This window comes from Lagopus leucura, unplaced genomic scaffold (assembly GCF_019238085.1).
Source record: "Lagopus leucura isolate 7727_CA_CO unplaced genomic scaffold, USGS_WTPT01 34541-1_obj-0_obj, whole genome shotgun sequence".
Lineage (NCBI taxonomy): Eukaryota > Metazoa > Chordata > Aves > Galliformes > Phasianidae > Lagopus > Lagopus leucura.
In genome coordinates this window covers 406-6,955 of record NW_024967658.1, presented here as the reverse complement: position 1 = coordinate 6,955, position 6,550 = coordinate 406, and the positions used below count along the sequence as shown (strand labels likewise).

The window sequence follows — 6,550 nt, the reverse complement described above, 5'->3', positions numbered from 1 at the left end:
TTTTTTTTTTTTTTTACTTTTTTTCCTTCCTGCTTTTAGGGGAACTTTGAGATCACAGCCTGAAGCAGTGATGGAGCACCTGGTGAGGGGTGCAGCCCTGCCTGCACAGGTGGAAGCAATGCAGCCGTGGGGCAGATGGGGCTGAGCCTGGCTCCACCCCTCCCTCGCCTCATTGAAGGGCTGGCAGCCCCACAGGCAGGGTTTCTTCCTGGAGATGCCTCTTGTGGATTGCTGGGTGAGCTCTGGTTCGGGGGAAGAGGTCAGCGATTCTTTCTTGATGGCTGTTGGGGTTTTGATCTCTGCCTTTCTGTGGGGATTGTAAGCTGGTTTACGGTAGCTCTGTCAGCTCTGCCTCTGCTTCTGATGCCTTCCACTTGTTCTCTGAGGGCAGTCAAGGGGTTCTCTGCCTTTCTCTGAACTGGTAACGGAGGGACTGATGGACGTTCCTTTCTTTTGCTCTCATCTGTTTCGGGAACGCTTCAGTCAGCCTCAAGGTGACGCTGGTTGGTTGACTGAGCGTTGCGACTCCAGAAATGCCTGGAGCTGATGCACTGTTCTGTAAAGGGATTCTGTGTTCTGCAGAGTTCCTCTGCAACTCTTTCTAAGCTCAACACCTTCTTGTGACGTCTCTGTTCCCTCTTTCGTGATTCTCATTGTGGGATCTCCAACCTGGGCCTCCAAACTCACTCCGTCTGCTCCCACATTGCCGCAGCCCATTTTATGACACGTTCCCTCTGCGTCCTCGCGTCCTCCCTGTGTCCTCTGCCTGTGTCCCCTCTGCGTCTCCTGTGCCACGCATTCATTCCACCTGTGCTGAGTGTTGTTTGAGGGCACGCATTTCAATTCCGTTCCGCATCTCGTTGGATCTCCTTCTGTTTTGCGGCTCAATGGGGTCGAAGGGTTTCTGGGGCTCCTCTGGTTAGTGGTTCCAGCGCTGTGCAATCTGTGGGGCGGACGCTGGAACGGCAGGAACCCCTTGTTCATGCGTTGCTTGTATGCGGGTGGGTTTTGGGCCGGCTGTGGGCAGCTCCCTTGGAGATGCAATGGGGGTTGGTCCCCAGGGCTTGCCCTGCTCCCTGCCCTTTGTCCTTGCAGCCCCATGAGCTCCGTGGCTGGCGATAGAGCGAGGTGTGTGGATGCGGCTGGGAGCTGAGCTGCAGGAAAGCCCTGGGCCCCAGCGGCCGTTTGCTTCATCCTCACCCAGCGCCGTCCGCTCTGCGCTGCTCGAGCGCACTGAGCACAAGGATTCAGTTCCTGTTTGGCCTGGTTCTCTCCCAGATCTCCCTTAGGAATTGGTCGGCAGCAACAGGTGTCAGGGCACGGCTCTGCGAGCGCCTTGTGGCCAACCCCCCCAGGCTCTCAGGGCTCTTTCTGTCGTGCTGGCAGATGTGGCTTTGTATTGATAGGAAACAAAGGGCCGTCCTCTGCTGGAGCGCTGTGTCTGGATCACCACAGATATCTCCATCCCAGCCATCAGGGGATGCTGTCAGTTTCCCAGTCTGGATGCCACCCAACCTCCCCAGCCCTCTTCCTTCCATCCCTGCCCCCCGTTCCATAGCAGCCCTGCAGCCATGGCACCCAGCAGTGCAATGCAGCAATACCTCTGGTGCGCTGAATGCTGGGGCCGGCACAGAGAGGCTCTGTGGCCGACGTGGATCTTCCTGGTTGGACTGCTTGTGAGTTTCCTGGAGCTGTTGAGCACACGGGGTTCCCCGCCTGCCCTGATTGCTTACAAGGCCATCAATGTCCTTTGTGTCGTCGTGCCTCACGGCTTCAGGTATCGTGCCATAGACTCCTTAGAGTTGGAAGGGACCATTTGTGATGATCTAGTGCGACTCCCCACAAGGAACAGGGACATCCACAGCTCGATCGGGCTGCCCAGGGCCTGATCCCGCCTCACCTTGGAAGGGACAGGGCATCCACCGCCTCTCTGTGCAGCCTGTTCCACTGCCCAGAATCACAGAATGTCCTGGGTTGGAAGGGGCCTCAAGGCCCACGAGTCTCCAGCCCCCCACCAACGCAGGGCCGCCAACCTCCCCATTTCGCAGCAGCCCAGGCTGCCCAGGGCCCCATCCAACCTGGCCTTGAACACCTCCAGGGGTGGATGGGGCATCACAGCCTCTCTGGGCAGCTGTTCCAGCACCTCACCGCTCTCACAGTAAAGAACTTCGCCCTGACATCCAATCTCAATCTCCCCTCCCTCAACTTAAAACCATTTCCCTTTGTCCCTTGCTGTAAAAAGACATTTTCCTTACATCTAAACTAAGTTTTCCCTTCTTCTTTCCTTTAGCTCCCTTTAGGTATCGAAAGGCTGTTACCAGGTCGCCTTGGAGCCTTCACTTCTCCGGGCTGAACAGCCCCAGCTCTCTCAGCCTGTCCTTGGAGGAGAGCTGTTTGATCCCTTGGTTCTGTTTTTTTTTTTTTTTTTTTTTGTGGCCATCCTCTGATGTGATCCAACAGGTCCATGTCTCTTCTGCACTGAGGACTCTACATCCCGACAAAATCTCTAGATGTGGGATTGTGCAGAATATGGACTCAGATAAGGGAAGCCTCTTTACTTCACAGGTTCTACAGGAGCTGATGAGAACTTCAGAAATAAAGTGGGAGCTCCATACTCCGTGGCACCCTCCTTCTTCAGGGAATGTAGAATGAATCAATCAGATGCTGAAGAAGCACTTGTCAAAATTGGTTTTAGAGACCAAACTACCATGGACAAAGTGTTTGCCTGTAGCCCTTGTCAGAACACAAACCACTCACAGGAAAGGCTTAGGAGTATCACCCTATGAAGTGCTGTTTGAGTTGCTGTACTTGGGAATGGTGAGATGCCCGCTCTTGAAACCAAGGGTAAGTTTCTCCAGAACTGTGTACTCGGGTTGTCTGCTGCTCTGTTACCCCTTAAGGAATGTGGGCTGTTGGCTCAAACTCCACCTCTGGAATTTCCAGTGCACTCATCCCGTGTAGGAGGCTGGTCCTAATACACATCTGGAAGGAGTCAAAGCTTCAGCCCGAGTGGGATGGAATGAACCATTTCAGGTACTGCAGTGGATGTTGTCTACCTTGACTTCAGCAACGTTTTGTTACAGTCTCCTGTGACATCCTGGTAATAAAGCTGAGAAAGTGTGGGATAGATGAGTGGATGATGAGGTGGGCTGAGAACTGGTTTACTGGCTGAGCTCAGTGGTGGTGATGGGTGGCACAGAGTGCGGCTGGAGAGCTGTGAGCGGCGGTGCTCCCGGGGGTTGGTGCTGGGTCGGGTTGTGAAGGGGAGATTGTGTTTGTGCTGTAGAAGCTTTGAGTATTTTCTGTATGTAGTACTGGCTTTACTGAACTTACAGCCCTCTTGTGAAAGAGCTGTTTGCCTTCCACTAAGAAAGTTGCAGAGCAGAGTGAAAAGATAAAGATTTGGGGTGTTCTGAATTGAGCCAGGCACAAAATAAGGCAAATGTGCAGGGTGGAGAGAGAGAGCCCAGCACAGGGCAGAACAAACGTGCTCACTCTTGGTTGGCACACCAAAAGCCTGTTGCTGCCATTCAGGCTGGGGAGCTGGGCAGAAACAAACCAGATGAGGTGGAACAAAAGCAAGTGTTGAGCCTTGCACCTGGGAAGGAATGGCCGCAAGTATCAGTACAGGCTGGGACGTGACCGGCTGGAGAGGAGCTCTGCAGAGAAGGACCTGGGGGTCCTGGTGGACAACAGGTCGGCCGTGAGCCAGCAGTGTGCCCTGCTGGCCAAGAAGACCAATGGCATCCTGGGTGCTTGAAAAGGAGCACGGCCAGCTGAGCAAGGGAGGTGATTTTCCCACTCTGCTCTGCCCTTGTCAGGCCTCACCTGCAGTACTGCATCCAGTTCTATGCTCCCTTCACGGTACAGAAATGACAAGGATCTCCTGGAGAGAGTCCAACAGAAGGCCAGGAAGATGATAAAGGGCCTGGAGCATCTCCTCAGTATTGGAAGGGCTGGGGGACCTGGGTCTGTTCAGCCTTGAGGAAAGAAGACTGAGAGCAGATCTGATTAATGCTTATGTATTTGTTAAGTGTGGGAGTCCAGAGGACACGGCCAACCTCTTGTCAGCAATCTGTAGGGACAGGAGAAGGGGAAATGGCCACAAACTGGAGCACAGGAAGTTCTGCACCAAAATGCAAAGGATCTTTTTCACAGCAAGGATGATGGAGCACTGGAACAGGCTGCCCAGGGAGGCTGTGGCTTCTCCTTGTCTGGAGATATTCCAGACCCTCCTGGACACCCACCTGCGCAGCCTGCTGTAGGGAGTCCATTTTGCAGGGAGCTTGGACTCAATGATCACTGGGGGTCCCCTGCAACCCCAATTCTGTGGTTCTGTGATTTTAATTCTTGCTTCTTGCAGCGATGCAGTGTTTCAGAAGGGAGAAAAGCACGGCGGGCACAACTGGATTTCTGTGGTTGGTAAAGCTGTGCTGAGAAGTGGGCTGGCTGCTGCCCCTGGAAATGTGTCTGCAGACTTTGCACCCAGAGGAATGACTTTTCCCTGCAGGTTGGGCTTGTCTAAGGTAGGTCACTGCTAGGTGAGCTTCTGCTTTAAAACATCAAGTTGTACAAATAAGGAAACTTCAAAAGCAAGATTGCCAATTCTTTTTTACATAGGTGATTTTTTCACGAGGAAAGATTTGAAATGCTTACTGCTAATGGAAGATGGAGAGAGGAAAATCAAGTCAAAGGCACGCTATGCATAGCCAGCACGTAGCATCTGCACCGCTCTCCCCCTGCACAAAGGAGGAGCAGCTCAGCAAGCTTGGCCTGGGCCATGGAAGGGAGCATACAAACATCTGGACCAACCCCAACGGAGCTGCTTCTGCAGGTTGGTTGTCTTCTGCTGTGTGTCTGCCATCCTGTTGCTCTGGGGTAGTTTTGTTCATGTTCAGCTCATGGATCTGAGGTCTGAGTTTAAGGCTGTGGGCATTGTCCAGGAGTTGGGGTAGGGTGTGAGGCAAGGAAAACTGGGGTAAGAGGATGAGGTTTAGGACCAGGAACCTCTTCCGTCACTATTAGCTCTTGCTGTTCTCTTTTTGGCTTAGGAATCCACGTGGGTTTTTTAATGAAGAACAAACTCGCTGTGCAGCTTGTGAGTGAATTCATTCACACCTGTTAATTGGCATTCTTCTCTACCTGGAGCTGCAATTGCAATGGATGCTTGTGGTCTGATGTGCAGCCCCCTCTGATGTGCTCAGATGAGTCAAGTTGGCAAGGCCTGGCTCTCGGTTGGTGAGTTGTGCCCAAGTTCAGAGAGTTGACTCTTGTCGGCTTTGAGATGCATCTTCCAGTTGCACGCTGTGTTCTTCCTGTTGTGTTGAGCTCTTGAGCTCCAGCCCTAAGTCAGGATGCAAGCGCTACCACAGAAGGGATGGTTGAGATTGGAAGTGCAGTGCAAAGGGCTGGAGCCAGCAGGAGCAGGGATGTGATCATTCCCTGTACTCAGCTCTGGTGAGTCCTCACCTTGAGTGCTGTGTTCAGTTCTGGGTCCCTGACTACAAGAAGGACACTGAATCCCCGAGATATTGCCAGAGAAGAGCAGTGAAGCTGTGAGGGGTGTAGAGCACCAGTCTTATGGGGGGTGGCTGAGGCAGCTGGGATTATTTAGTCTGGGGAAGAGGAGGCTCAGGGCAGACCTTATCCCTCTCTACAATGAGCTGAAGAGAGATTATGTCGAGGTGGGGGTCGTCCTCTTCTCTTAAGTAAGTAGTGACAGGACTGGGGGGAACGGCCTCAAGTTGCACGAGGGGAGACTGAGGCTGCATGTTAAGAAACGCTTCTCCACAGGAGTGGTCCAACGCTGGAGCGGGCTGCTCAGAGACGTGCAGGTGTTCAAGAAACATTAGATGTTGTCCGGAGGGATGTGGCTTAGTGGGAAATATTGGTGGTAGGTGGACAGTTGGACTGGATGATCTTGGAGATCTTTTCCATGCTTGCTAATTTTATGTTTCCATGAAAGGCATCTGCTGGTGAGAGCTTTGCTGGGTGAGCATCACTCTGCTGGACAGCAGGCAGCTGTTGTCTGTGCAGACAGCCACATCCATGGGGAGTGGAGGCTTTTAACCTTAACCTTGTCTTTCATGTCTCGTGTGCAGTAAGGCATGTTGTTATAAAGCACCATCGTAGGGGCAACCTTGATTTCTGCAGCCACCAGAGCACTCCCCCATGCTTCTCCCTGTGGTGTGAGACCGTATTGGAGGCCATGCAGAAGCCTGGGTAGGTGAAGTCAGTTGCTCTTCCTTTCCCCCCCCCGATGCTGGAAATAGCGGGGAATGGGACTGGGGGACATCCCAGCAGTGGGTTCCTACCTCAGCAGGACTGAATGGCCGTTCTGGTGCATGTATTTTGAGTGAGTCTGACACCAGTTAGAGAAACGAGGGGCCTGTGGACAAAAAGAATGTGCAGCGTTTTGCAGTGTAAGATGTTCTCTGAGCTGCTGCTAACAGTGCCCAGCATGCTTCCTTTTCAATGGGGAGAGGTTTAGCAAGGATTTTTTTAGATGAAAATAGTTAATCCCATATTTCTTTTTCATTGACCTTTCTTT

General features: G+C 52.7%; 1 long non-coding RNA gene across 8 annotated transcripts in view; it reads left to right on the top strand.

Moving 5' to 3' along the window:
• The first annotated feature begins 46 nt into the window (after positions 1-46).
• The window catches only part of LOC122193235, a 6,907-nt gene continuing 403 nt past the window's right edge, over positions 47-6,550 (top strand). Inside the window, exons 1-8 of one of the 8 annotated variants that reach the window (XR_006182852.1) lie at positions 47-1,777; positions 2,291-2,844; positions 2,944-3,033; positions 4,364-4,526; positions 4,621-4,834; positions 5,052-5,457; positions 5,794-5,893; positions 6,102-6,222. This is a non-coding gene — a long non-coding RNA (uncharacterized LOC122193235). Of the gene's footprint in view, positions 1,778-2,290; positions 2,845-2,943; positions 3,034-4,363; positions 4,527-4,620; positions 4,835-5,051; positions 5,458-5,793; positions 6,223-6,550 lie in introns of all 8 variants that reach the window. The other 7 variants (XR_006182849.1, XR_006182848.1, XR_006182851.1 and 4 more) reach the window with 7 other exon arrangements.